General features: G+C 39.7%; 1 long non-coding RNA gene across 4 annotated transcripts; it reads left to right on the plus strand.

Moving 5' to 3' along the window:
* The first annotated feature begins 766 nt into the window (after positions 1–766).
* LOC134312391 (uncharacterized) lies at positions 767–9,145 on the plus strand. 4 transcript variants are annotated; one of them, XR_010011543.1, is made up of 6 exons: positions 767–785; positions 2,109–2,146; positions 2,273–2,375; positions 2,481–2,598; positions 3,088–3,195; positions 8,888–9,145. It is a non-coding gene; the product is annotated as an uncharacterized LOC134312391 (long non-coding RNA). The 4 variants fall into 4 exon arrangements; XR_010011544.1 differs by lacking the exon at positions 767–785 and adding an exon at positions 1,027–1,045; XR_010011541.1 differs by lacking the exon at positions 767–785 and adding an exon at positions 1,354–1,424.
* The last annotated feature ends 5,206 nt before the right edge of the window (positions 9,146–14,351 follow it).

Below are 14,351 nucleotides of genomic sequence, written 5' to 3' on the forward strand. Positions count from 1 at the left end.
CCGGCCCATTTTTGGAGTTTTGTGTGAAATTATGTCAAATTTGCCTTTTTTTCTCTGCTTTTTTGTGTTGTTCCAATACACACAAAGGAAATAAACATGAGTATAACAAAACATGTGTAATTGCAATAATTTTTGCAGGAGGAATACTCATTTTCTGGAAAAAATTCAGGGGTGCCAACACTTTTGGCCATGACTGTATGTACACACCTGACCATGACCATGCAGACATTCTGTTTTAAAATCATGGGCATCATTATAAACAACAGCGTGCACTAGAGATGTACCGATCTGTGTGTGTGTGTGTGTGTGTGTGTGTGTGTGTGTGTGTGTGTGTGTGTGTGTGTGTGTGTGTGCACTGGTATTCATCACATTGAGGGGACATGAATCTGTTTACACAGTCACGTCGTGGGGACCTCTTGCAGTGTGGGGACCTAAAGTCTAGTCCCCATAAAGGAAACCTATTTTAAATGGATACAGGAGGCCTACTAATGGTGCCTGTGTGGTTTTTAGCATTGGCTCAAAACGCATGTTTTTCGGTGAATGTGTGAGTGTGTGGGTTGTGCTCAGTTGCGCCCCCTTTTTTTTATAGCCGGAATCACACACACACACGGATTCCAAATAAGGTTGGGAACCACCCACTTCCTGGTCCCCATTAGGAACGATTTCAGACATTTTTAGTGTTAAAGATGGATATTCACACAGTGGACAAAAAAAGAAGATTATATGCAGGAGAAACCAGCTAAGAAGCTAAGAACTTATATAGAGGACCAAAAATGAAACACAAGGTAAGCATATTTGCATGTCAAACCAGTATAACAATTGTTCAACCGTCAAATTATGTTAATTAGTTCTGTTAGTGAATAGTTATTTGTTCTTTAATACCAGTTCTTCTCCTTCTCCAGCCATAACATTAAAACCTGACCTGTCCTGCTATTAAAGAACATGTAAATGTATTAAAGAACAGCATGAAAGGGGGTAACAAAGCATGTAGAGAAACAGATAAACTACAGTCAGTAATTGTAGAACTACAAAGTGCTTCTATATGGTAAGTGGAGCTGATAAAATGAACAGTGAGTGTAGAAACAAGGAGGTGGTTTTAATGTTATGGCTGATCGGTGTAAATGAGTGCAAATAAAGCTTCTTGTTTATAATTGGGCTGTGACAGTGCAGTGGTTAAATAACAATGACTGCGTGTTTTTAGATATATTTAGATATTTATATTAATTTTCCATTAAATAAATTTAAAAATGACAACAAATTTTTGGTAACTTAAAAAGACAGAAAACTGTTAGTTTGAAATGTCTGTGTGTGGCTGCAGTCTCCATTGGGGCCTTTAATTTGAAACAGGTGTAGCATTACTTCACTAATGAACCTGGTTTTCAGTCTCTGTTCTGTGGGTAGAAGTAGAACTCGGAGCTTTAACTGTAAGGCAAGTTTGTTACAAAATGAAATTAAATGCTTAAATGTTTGGGCAGGAAAAGTGAAAGCAGGCATTCTTACGCGTATTACTGCCAGGCAGAGAAAAAAACTTCAGTATGTCGTTTTAACAAGGACATTATAAATGATTTCGTTACAACATGTGTTCTACAGCGAGTGTTAGTAGTTTATGTTTATTTGTACAAAACTAATCTGTGTGTATTGTGTTGGTTTCTAGCGCGTTTCAGTGTGTTCAGGTGTAGTTTACTGAACAGGTTGTTTGGTGCGCGTCTGCAGACGCGTCTCTAAGTCCAGTGTGATGCGCTAATAAGTAAAGATAAGTTTTATACCCACAAACCTAATAAACAACATGAACATGATCGAATGGACTTTAAGATAACATTTAACCTTTTTGGCCAGACTCTGAACAAGAGTGTATCTGCAGATGCACACCATATACAAACAGATTTGTACTGTACTGTATAATTAATGCAAAACCCTAATAAATAACACATATAAATAATATATTATTATAATTTTAGTTTTTGTCCCTTTTTCTTGCATTGTTGCTTAATTGCACCTCATATTTTAAAAAACTTTTTATATGCATATTATATGCATAAGGCATATAATAATAACTTTAAAGACCTAGACTTAATCCAGTACAATAATTGTGTTGTTTTTTTCTGCAGTTTGAAATGAATGTGAAGACTGCTCATGGAGAACACGAGTATGTTGCACAATACATGGTGTACAGACTGGCTCATATTGCAGGATAAGAATAAAAATTAAAATGCTTAAAGAACCAAAATACCAAATGCATTAAGTCTAATTATCTATGAAAATATGTTTACAGGTGGCTACAAAAGCACCCAGTGATATAAATGTAGAAGATATCAGCAAGTCCTGCCATTTAAAAGTTCATATGCAGAAGCACAACGGAAAAAACTGACCAACAGGTACATTGACCAGTCAGGCATTCTGTTAAAAGTTGTCATAAAGTGTTTAATTTGTGTGATTACTTAAGGGAGCCCAATAAAAATAAATATTTAAAATTTGTACAGACGCCCAGCATTGCAGCTAGAGCCGTGGTGGAGGACGACTCCCAATCCTCTGTCCTGTCCAAGACTCTTAAGATCCAAGATGAATGATGCTTCTGTTTTAAACAGCACTCCTCTACAGGTACATGCACATCCACATCATCACTTTAAGTTAAAACTACAGGCTCTCTTTTGTCATATATTTTAGTATTTTGGGGTTTTAATTAATTAAAAGAATGTAATAAGTTAATTGTGATGATAATCTAGTAAGAATAATTGTTTATTGTGATGTATCTACAAGGTAGGTTCTAGGGGAACATATAGGGCAGATTTTAACTTTCACAGGGATTTTTGTCTTGTATAATTATCACTTTATTCTGAACACTTACGGCGTCCCCACAACACACCTTCAGTTAGTTTCTGAGTACAAACTGTGTGTAGAAACTGACTTGGTCCCCACAATGACTGTAACATTGTGTGTGTGAAAGGTCCCCGCAAAGCCTGTTTTATTTAATATGTGTGAACACAGACTGCTTGACTGGGCAAAAGATAATTTTTTTATTATTATAAAATTATTTTCTAAAGTCTGGTGCATGTTTTTTGATATAGTTATTTTAAATTGTGTTTACAGACACCCAGCATTGCAGCTAGAGCCGTGGTGGAGGACGACTCCCAATCCTCTATCCTGTCCAAGACTCAGATGGATGATGCTTCTGTTTCAAACAGCACTCCTCAACAGGTACATGCATGTCCACTACTTGACTTTTAGTTTTACAGCCTCTCTTTTGTCATATATTTTAGTATTTTGGGTTTTTAGTCAGTAAAAAGAATGTAATAAGTTAATTGTGATGTAAATCTAGCAAGAATAATTGTTTATTTTGATGTATCTACAAGGTAAGTTCTAGTGGAACATTTAGGGCAGATTTTAACTTTCACAGGGATTTTTGTCTTGTATAATTATCACTTTATTCTGAACACTTACGACGTCCCCACAACACACCTTCAGTTAGTGTATGAGTAGAAACTGTGTGTAGAAACTGAACTAAACTGGTCCCCACAATGACTGTAACATTGTGTGTGTGAAAGGTCCCCACAAGGAATGGTAACATTGTGTGTGTGAAAGGTCCTTTCACACACACACACACAATGTTACAGTCATTGTGGGGACCTGTTACATACACGCACAATGTTATAGTTACTTGTGGGGACCTTTCACACACACAATGTAATAGTCACTTGTGGGGACCTTTCACACACACAATGTTATAGTCATTGTGGGGACCAGTTTAGTTCAGTTTCTACACACAGTTTCTACTCATACACTAACTGAAGGTGTGTTGTGGGGACGCCGTAAGTGTTCAGAATAAAATGATAATTATCCAAGAAAAAAATCACTGTGAAAGTTAAAATCTGCCCTATATGTTCCCCTTGAACTTACCTTGTAGATACATCACAATAAACAATTATTCTTGCTAGATTATCATCACAATTAACTTATTACATTCTTTTAATTAACTAAAAACCCAAAATACAAAAACATGACAAAAAAGTACTTGTGTATTTGAGATCATCAAACATACAGTGGGGCCAAAAAGTATTTAGTCAGCCACTGATTGTGCAGGTTCTCCTACTTAGAAAGATGAGAGAGGTTTGTACTTTTCATCATAGGTACACTTCAACTATGAGAGACAAAATTAGAAAAAAAAATCCAGGAAATCACATTGTAGGATTTTTAAAGAATTTATTCGTAAATTATGGTGGAAAATAAGTATTTGGTCAATAACAAACAAGCAAGATTTCTGGCTCTCACAGACCTGTAACTTCTTCTTTAAGAAGCTCTTCTGTCCTCCACTCGTTACCTGTATTACCGCTTTGACCTCGTTATCTGTATAAAAGACACCTGTCCACAGCCTCAAACAGTCAGACTCCAAACTCAACCATGGCCAAGACCAAAGAGCTGTCGAAGGACACCAGGAAGAAAATTGTAGACCTGCACCAGGCTGGGAAGAGTGAATCTACAATAGGCAAGCAGGTTGGTGTGAATAAATCAACTGTGGGAGCAATTGTAAGAAAATGGAAGACATACAAGACCATTGATAATCTCCCTCGATCCCGTGCGGTCAAAATGATCATGAGAACGGTGAGCAAAAATCCCAGAACTACACGGAGGGACCTGATGAATGACCTGCAGAGAGCTGGGACCAAAGTAACAAAGGCTACCATCAGTAACACACTACGCCGAGAGGGACTCAAATCCTGCAGTGCCAGGCGTGCCCCCCTGCTTAAGCCAGTACATGTCCAGGCCCGTCTGAAGTTTGCCAGAGAGCATATGGATGATCCAGAAGAGGATTGGGAGAATATCATGTGGTCAGATGAAACCAAAATGGAACTTTTTGGTAAAAACTCAACTCGTCGTGTTTGGAGGAAGAAGAATGCTGAGTTGCATCCCAAGAACACCATACCTACTGTGAAGCATGGGGGTGGAAACATCGTGCTTTGGGGCTGTTTTTCTGCAAAGGGGACAGGACGACTGATCCGTGTTAAGGGAAGAATGAACGGGGCCATGTATCGTGAGATTTTAAGCCAAAACCTCCTTCCATCAGTGAGAGCATTGAAGATGGAACGTGGCTGGGTCTTCCAGCATGACAATGATCCCAAACACACCGCTCGGGCAACGAAGGAGTGGCTCCGTAAAAAGCATTTCAAGGTCCTGGAGTGGCCTAGCCAGTCTCCAGACCTCAACCCCATAGAAAATGTGTGGAGTCCGTGTTGCCCAGCGACAGCCCCAAAACATCACTGCTCTAGAGGAGATCTGCATGGAGGAATGGGCCAAAATACCAGCTACAGTGTGTGCAAACCTGGTGAAGACTTACAGGAAACGTTTGACCTCTGTCATTGCCAACAAAGGTTATGTTACAAAGTATTGAGTTGAACTTTTGTTATTGACCAAATACTTATTTTCCACCATAATTTACAAATAAATTCTTAAAAAATCCTACAATGTGATTTCCTGGATTTTTTTTTTCATTTTGTCTCTCATAGTTGAAGTGTAGCTATGATGAAAATTACAGACCTCTCTCATTTGTCTAAGTAGGAGAACCTGCGCAATCAGTGGCTGACTAAATACTTTTGGCCCCACTGTATATGTAAATTTACTGATAAATTAAGTTTTAAATTTAGGATTAAGTATTAAAGTTTTTCTTATTATGATTTCTTGTTTTGTAAATGAAAGACACAAATCTTGACAATTCCAGTGAGCTATTTGATTCTTCATCAGAAAGTGCAGATGATTACATACCTGATACGACTTGTGATAGTGACATTGACACTAGCCTTAAACCAAACCAAAAAACAAAGCACAATACACTGGATGTCTCTGGCTCAGACAGTTCCACTGTCTGTGACTCCACAACATCAGACAAAATGACCTTTGACGGGCACAGCTTTACACCTGAAGCCACTGGAGCAGAAGAAGAACTTGGTTCAAGTAAGAACATAAATGATCTAATAGTTGTTAGCGCAAGTCAAAAAAGAGGTGGACGAAGAGTGTACAACAAAAAACATTACTGCTTGTATTGCTCTAAGCCGTATGCCAAGATGGCAAGGCACCTCGAACATGTGCATGAAAATGAACCCGATGTGGCCAAAGCTCTTAAGCTTTCCAAAGGGTTTCAGGGAGAGGAAGAAACAGCTAGATTATATTCACAACAGAGGACACTACGCTCACAATGCTGCAGTTATGGAGTCAGGACAGGGGAAACTTGATGTTGGGCAGCACTTGTTAAACAAAAGGGGAAATTAGACAAGAATCAACAGTATGTGAGAGAGCAGATGCGAGAAATGGGAAGGCTGGTTCACAATGCCAGAAAAGTCACCACCTTAAAGAAAATGGAAGATCTTATGAATCCAAAAAATTACATGGAGACAGTCAAAACTGTCAAGTTGACATGTGGGTATGACAGTGAAACAAACAAGTTTTTGACCCCATCATTAGCAAACAAACTTGGAAATATCCTGATTAAAGTAAGCAAACTTTTAAAAGCTCAAGGTTTCATCTCAAACAACCAACATCTTGTGAAGAATGCCAGTGAGTTGTAAGACATCCATCGGGAAAAGTAGAATGAGCTAATATCAGCCACGGCATTGAGGAACATAAGGTAAGCAAAGTGGAACGTACCGACTCTCATGCCTTTTACTGAAGACATCCAAAAAATGCATGCATATCTCAGTCAAGTACAAGATGAGTGGTACATTTCACTCTCGGAAAGTCCCTCTGCAAAAGCCTGGATGGAGCTGAATAAGGTGTGCCTGGCTCAGGTTATTCTCTTCTCAGGGAAGGAGAAGTTGCCAGCATGCTCTTATCTGCATTTTTATCAAGAGACACTTCTGATCACCATGAGGATGTGGACTGGGCACTGTCTGAAGAGGAAAAAAAGCTCTGCAGACACTTCTCAAGGATTGTCGTCGGGGGGAAACGTGGTCGCCCAGTTCCAATTCTTCTGACTCCAAAAATGTTTTGTGCATTAGAGATCCTTGTTAATAGACAATGGTTATATGTTTGCAAGACCAGAAGCTATGACACATTTCAGAGGATCAGACCGTCTCTGTGGCTTTGCAAAGGTGTGTGGTGCAAAGAGTCCCACTGACATCTACCAAACTGAGAAAGCATGCTGCAACCCTTTCAACTGTGCTAAACATGATAGACACAGAAATGGACCAGCTTGCCAATTTTCTTGGACATGACATAAGAATCCATCGTGAGTTCTATCGACTGCCTGAGAAGACCCTACAGCTCGCCAAGATCAGCAAAGTTTTTCAATGCCGTGGCTGATATCAGCTCATTCTACTTTTCCCGATGGATGTCTTGAAACTCACTGGCATTCTTCACAAGATGTTGGTTGTTTGAGATGAAACCTTGAGCTTTTAAAAGTTTGCTTACTTTAACCAGGATATTTCCAAGTTTGTTTGCTAATGATGGGGTCAAAAACTTGTTTGTTTCACTGTCATACCCACATGTCAACTTGACAGCTTTGACTCTCTCCATGTAATTTTTTGGATTCATAAGGTCTTCCATTTTTTTTAAGGTGGTGACTTTTCTGGCATTGTGAACCAGCCTTCCCATTTCTCGCATCTGCTCTCACACATACTGTTAAAAGTATGTGAAGTCATTTCCCAATGTTTCTTTACATGGTTGTGTAAAGGGCACACGTTTCCCCTGTCCTGACTCCATAACTGCAGCATTGTGAGTGTAGTTTCCTCTGTTGAGAATATAATCTAGCTGTTTCTTCCTCTCCCTGAAACCCTTTGGAAAGCTGTGCCTGTCAGAGGTCATTTTGTCTGATGATGTCGAGTCACAGACAGTGGAACTCACTGAGCCAGAGACATCCAGTGTATATCAAAAGATCAGCAAAGTTCTAATGGCTCTTGAGCAAGGAAGATTAGCTGAGTTTCATGGCAAGAACTTGGATAAAATTGGGCTAGATCCTGATGGTATATTATTTTATTTTACTTTTTGTATTTGGTTTTTGCTTTCTTGCTTTTGTTGAAGTCCCAGTGAATAAAGGGTTTAAGTACTGTTTGATTACTTAGCTAACTAATGCCTGTGTGTATTCTACAGACTGTAAGTGAGGGGGATAAATTGTCGTCATTATAGTGTGTTTTTATAGAATGTAAATATTATTAGGGGGCATATGGGCTTGGGACTGGGACTTCTGTGTGGGAAGCCACAGTGTTGTTAAAAATATAACTCATGGTGTAACCTAATCAAACAGTGTAACACAGTGTCAGTCTTACTTACAAGAAACAGACCCACTTTGAAACATTAAACACTAAAGCCAGTAGCCTGCTCAGGTAGGACAATTGCAGACAAATTAAAGCAGGAAAAATGGTCAGGGTCAGAGCATCTCCAAAACAGCAGGTTTGGGGTGTAACAGTATGCAGTGGTTAGTACTTGAGTCTGGTCCATGGTAGACCATGGAGTGTTCATGGTAGAATCAAGTAATTTCGAGGGTTTACTTTCTTACTGTACTCTTGTAAAAAGGTGGTGGGATGTATTAAGCCGCAGTCAAAGTCAGTTCTCGAAGGTGATGTTTTGGCAGCAGGAAAAATGGGCAACAGTAAGGAACTGTGTGACTTTGACAAGGACCAAATTGTGATGTCTGTGATGCATCTCCAAAACAGCAGGTCTTGTGGGTTGTTCCCAGTAAACAGTGGTTAGTACCTACCAAAAATGGTCCACAGTAGGCTTGGTGTCAGGGTCATGTGCATCCAAGGCTCATTGGTCTTGTGTAGTTTATGTTTCGATGGGTCAGAGCTATACAGGTGTCACTAGTGGGACTTACATAATATTAGGCGGGTTTTAATTTTATGGCTGATCTGTGTATTTATAGCTATTATGAGAATTTGATCCTAATAATCTTTGTCTATGGCAGAATGGACAAACAGTGCAAAGGTAAAACTGCCCATAAGAAGAAAACACCTTGGCTGCAGACAGAGGTGCAGGCGGTGGAATGGCACACGAATCGCTTCATCACATCTTGTATCGTACCAGCACAGCGAGACTGTGAGAAGTGTTTAAGGGCTGAACCAGAAGCTCCTAAGAACCGTGACTGGCAAAATCTGAAATTCTATGTTTATAATCGTATTACGGCCTACAAAAGAAAATTGCAATACAGATAGTTTAAAGATCATTGAGTCTCTGGTATGGCAGTTTTTGTTTACATTCACATGTTCTGATATTGCAGTTTTTGTTTGCATTCACATGTCTCAGCAAGACACACACATGCATACGTCATAAAGGTCTACTGAACAGAAATAGAATTATTTGCTATTTTTTAAAAAGCATTTGAACATTTTGCAATATATTGATTTTCTTTGAACTGTCAATAATACACTATATTGCCAAAAGTATTCGCTCGCCTGCCTTCACACGCATATGAACTTGAGTTCATCCTGAAAAACTTACCATATACAGTGGGGGAAATAAGTATTTGATCCCCTGCTGATTTTGTAAGTTTACCCCCTTACAAAGACTTGAACAGTCTATAATTTTTATGGAAGGTTTATTTTAACAGAGAGAGACAGAATATCAAAAAAAAAAAAAAAAAAACATTAAATAAAAGTTATAAATTAATTTGTATTTAATTAAGGGAAATAAGTATTTGATCCCCTACCAACCAGCAAGAATTCTGACCCCCACAGACCGGTTATGTGCCCATGAGGCGCACAAATTAGTCCTGTCCCTATATAAAAGACTCCTGTCACAGAATCAGTTTCTTCTGTTCAAATCTCTCGACCCCCATGGGCAAGACCAAAGAGCTATCAAAGGACGTCAGGGACAAGATTGTAGACCTGCACAAGGCTGGAATGGGCTACAAGACCATCAGCAAGAAGCTTGGTGAGAAAGAGACCACTGTTGGTGCGATCATTCGAAAATGGAAGAAATACAAGATCACAGTCAATCGCCCTCGCTCTGGAGCTCCATGCAAGATCTCACCTGGTGGGGTAAGAATGATTCTGAGAAAGGTGAGGTCAGTCCAGAATTACACGGGAGGAGCTTGTCAATGATCTCAAGGGAGCTGGGAGCAGAGAAATGCTGGATATGACCCCAAGAACACCATCCCCACCGGGCATTTCTCTGCCTCCAAACACGGCGAGTGGAGTTGATGCCAAAGAGCTCAATTTTGGTCTCATCTGACCATATCACATTCTCCCAAGCTTTCTCTGAATCATTCAGGTGTTCATTGGCAAACTTCAGACGGGCCTGTACATGAGCCTTCTTGAGCAGAGGGACTTTGCGGGCACTGCAGGATCTCAATCCATTACGGCGAAGTGTGTTACTAATGGTTTTCTTGGTGACTGTGCTCCCAGCTCCCTTGAGATCATTGACAAGCTCCTCCCGTGTAATTCTGGACTGACCTCACCTTTCTCAGAATCATTCTTACCCCACCAGGTGAGATCTTGCATGGAGCTCCAGAGCGAGGGCGATTGACTGTGATCTTGTATTTCTTCCATTTTCAAATTATCGCACCAACAGTGGTCTCTTTCTCACCAAGCTTCTTGCTGATGGTCTTGTAGCCCATTCCAGCCTTGTGCAGGTCTACAATCTTGTCCCTGACGTCCTTTGATAGCTCTTTGGTCTTGCCCATGGTGGTGGAGAGATTTGAACAGAAGAAACTGATTCTGTGACAGGAGTCTTATACAGGGACAGGACTAATTTGTGTGCCTCATGGGCACATAACCGGTCTGTGGGGGTCAGAATTCTTGCTGGTTGGTAGGGGATCAAATACTTATTTCACTTAATTAAATACAAATTAATTTATAACTTTTATTTAATGTTTTTTTTCTGGATTTTTTGTTGATATTCTGTCTCTCTCTGTTAAAATAAACCTTCCATAAAAAATATAGACTGTTCAAGTTTTTGTAAGGGGGTAAACTTACAAAATCAGCAGGGGATCAAATACTTATTTCCCCCACTGTAGAAGCACTTTGTAGTTCTACAATTACTGACTGTAGTCCATCCGTTTCTCTACTTACTTTTTAACCTGCTTTCACTCTGTTCTTCAATGGTCAGGACCCCCACAGGACCCCCACAGAGCAGGTATTATTTAGGTGGTGGATGATTCTCAGCACTGCAGTGACACTGACATGGTGGTGGTGTGTTAGTGTGTGTTGTGCTGGTATGAGTGGATCAGACACAGCAGCGCTGCTGGAGTTTTAAACACCGCACTGTCACTGCTGGACTGAGAAGAGTCCACCAACCTAAAATATCCAGCCAAAAGCCCCCGTGGGCAGCGTCCTGTGACCACTGATGAAGGTCTAGAAGATGACCGACTCAAACAGGAGCAATAGATGAGCGATCGTCTCTGACTTTACATCTACAAGGTGGACCAACTAGGTAGGAGTGTCTAATAGAGTGGACAGTGAGTGGACACGGTATTTAAAAACTCCAGCAGCGCTGCTGTGTCTGATCCACTCATACCAGCACAACACACACTAACACAACACCACCATGTCAGTGTCACTGCAGTGCTGAGAATCATCCACCGCCTAAATAATACCTGCTCTGTGGAGGTACTGACCATTGAAGAACAGGGTGAAAGCATGTTAAAAATTAAATCTTGAGTTTTGCAATTTAAATGTCTTTAATGCCTGTATAGTTTTATAAGTAGCATTATTTTAGTGGTAATAATTGTCCAGTGATTGAGTAGTAGCTGATTCTGGGTGGTTCACTGTGGTACAAAAAAATTCATGACAAAGAATTAAAGAAAGAAACACTTAAACAGTGAAAAATAAAATAGTTTGATTTGAGTTAAAAAAGTATCCAGACAATAATTTACTACTCTTCCAATCCACTGTACATGAGTAGAGATAGACTTTAACTTCATCTATTAATATTTTTTTTTAATTACACTGATATTGGCTGTAAATCTAGAAATGTCAAACATAAATCTTGCTATGTTGTCGAGATGACTACATGCACATCACTAGATGTTCTATGCAAAGACTACATAATCTATGAACAAGTAAGCTAAGCTAAATTTAAACATTTTAATGTGATTTATGGACTATTACTGCATCTTTTGATTTTACATAGATGTATATTAAACCTTTTTTGTTTAAAAGTAAGATAATCTGTAGATTAGCTTGAAATAATTACATGCCCTTTAATGGTAATATAAATGAATTGTAATTAACTCAATGTTCTTGCAAGGTCCCCACTAATCACATTGGCATTTGTGTGTTTTATGCTAATATTATGTAAATGAGGTCCCCATTAGTCATATTTATAAGATTTTTCTAAGTCCCCACTAAACACGGTCCTGACATGACTTCTTAAATTCTGATGTTTGAACGCGTGTATGAGCTAAGAAAAATCTGTTTAGTGTGCCTGATTTTTTTCAGCCCTCTAGAGGCTGTAGAAAGGGTGGTCCCCGCAAGTGATGTTCATAACATTGGTCCCCATCTGACATGAAAACGCGTATGTGTGTGTGTGTGTGTGTCTTTAGAAGAGACGCTTTGTTCACAGTATCGCTATAAGTGATTCATTGATTCATGAGTTGATTCGTTTTATGTGAAGTGTAAGTTTCTCTTCTCAGTTATCTCTCCGTGCTTACTGTTATTAATTAAATGTCGTGGTTTTAAATAAACACCAACTACTACAGAACATTCTGTGTGACTCTCTTACATTAAAAAGCTTAATTAAACTGCTATTACCACAGATCTGTAACCGACCGTCAGACTCGTTCCGTCTAAGGAGCTAAAAGTTTTCTGATCCTAATAGTTCAGCAGATGATCCTGAACTAACAAATTTGCTAATGAATAAACTTTTGCCTCTGATTGGCTCTGTAACGTCTTCTGTTCTCATCTACATCACAAGTAAGAACCGCTTACGATTTACCAAAATGAACCACGAGTTTATATAACGTGCTGATAGAATCGACTCAGATGTGACCGGGTTGAATTATCTTTTTAAAGTAAATATTACAATCAGCAAAATTACATCGTACAGTATGTATGATGCACAACGTTAATGATGTTATTTTAGGTCATGAAGAACTTTCACTGTGCTTTCTGTACGATGGTTGATAAATGGTGATGTGATGGTTGGCGCTTCGTAGCTCATAGTCTGGATCAATCCACTGAGCTGTTAACTTAACATGGTCTTTATATATCACACGATCAGATCGGCTACTTTTAGGAAATATCGGCCGATCGCCGATAGCATATTTTGATTAAAAATCGGCAGATACCGATTAGTAGCCGATCGATCGTCCCATCTCTAGCCTGCACCACATCGTGGCATACCAGTGGCCTGATTCGTGCTCCCCTCTGACCTCCCATGCTATCGTCTATTACAGCATTACAAAAACAGGGCTTGATCATGCCCAATTTTTTTTACCCAACTTTGTGGAAGTGTTAAGTTTGTAAAGAAACCACAAAGGTAAAACACTGCAGTGGTAAAACACGAGCTGAAATCTCGAACTCCTCGGTTAGAATCTCAGCGCCGCTGCCGACAGGCTGAGCACCTACACGAACAACGGATGCCTTGTTGTTCGAGGGTAAGTGCATAATTGATGCAATTACAACCTCTGCTGGCTGTATGATGGTGCCTGCACAGAGACGGGGGATACTGTGATCAGGGTGTGTCTCTTTGTACACAAAGCTGATTTACATATGAACTTGCCTAGTGCAGGTGAAAAGATGCAGTCAGCTACTGCACGTGTCGGAGGGGCATGTGTCAGTCACGGCTCTCCTCTGTCAGAGTGGAGGTCAACATCAGTAAAGAGGAAGAGGCTTAAACCTCTAATATTCATGGTACGAGAGGTCTCTCCACTAGATTCATATCGTTTAAATTATTTTAATACAATAAAAAGGGGAGAAAACCCTGTGGCATTCCTGATGTCATCCAGGAACACTGAGAGGGCGGTAAACACTGTCACACAGTAAAAATAAAATTCAGTACGTCATGAACCCAAGAGCAAAACTCCACACTGTGTGAAACAACACAGGAGAATTTGCTTCAGGTCCAGGAACATTAGTCTCGGCTGTATAACCGGGGCACTCGACTGAGTTCACATAGGGAGGTAAAGCGCCCATATTAATCAATCGTACTGTACAATGGATTTAACAAAAGGTGGTAAACAGATCCTCTAGTCTGCAGTATTCCATTAAAAAACAAACGTTCCCACTTTGTTTGGTCTACACCTGTTTTATTATACACCCATCAGCCATAACATTACAACCACCTCCTTGTTTCTACACACATTGTCCATTTTATCAGCTCCACTTACCATATAGAAGCACTTTGTAGTTCTACAATTACTGACTGTAGTCCATCTGTTTCTCTGCATACTTTGTTAACCCCCTTTTATGCTGTTCTTCAATGGTCAGGAC

The sequence above is a fragment of the Trichomycterus rosablanca genome, chromosome 4 (genome assembly GCF_030014385.1).
Source record: "Trichomycterus rosablanca isolate fTriRos1 chromosome 4, fTriRos1.hap1, whole genome shotgun sequence".
NCBI lineage: Eukaryota > Metazoa > Chordata > Actinopteri > Siluriformes > Trichomycteridae > Trichomycterus > Trichomycterus rosablanca.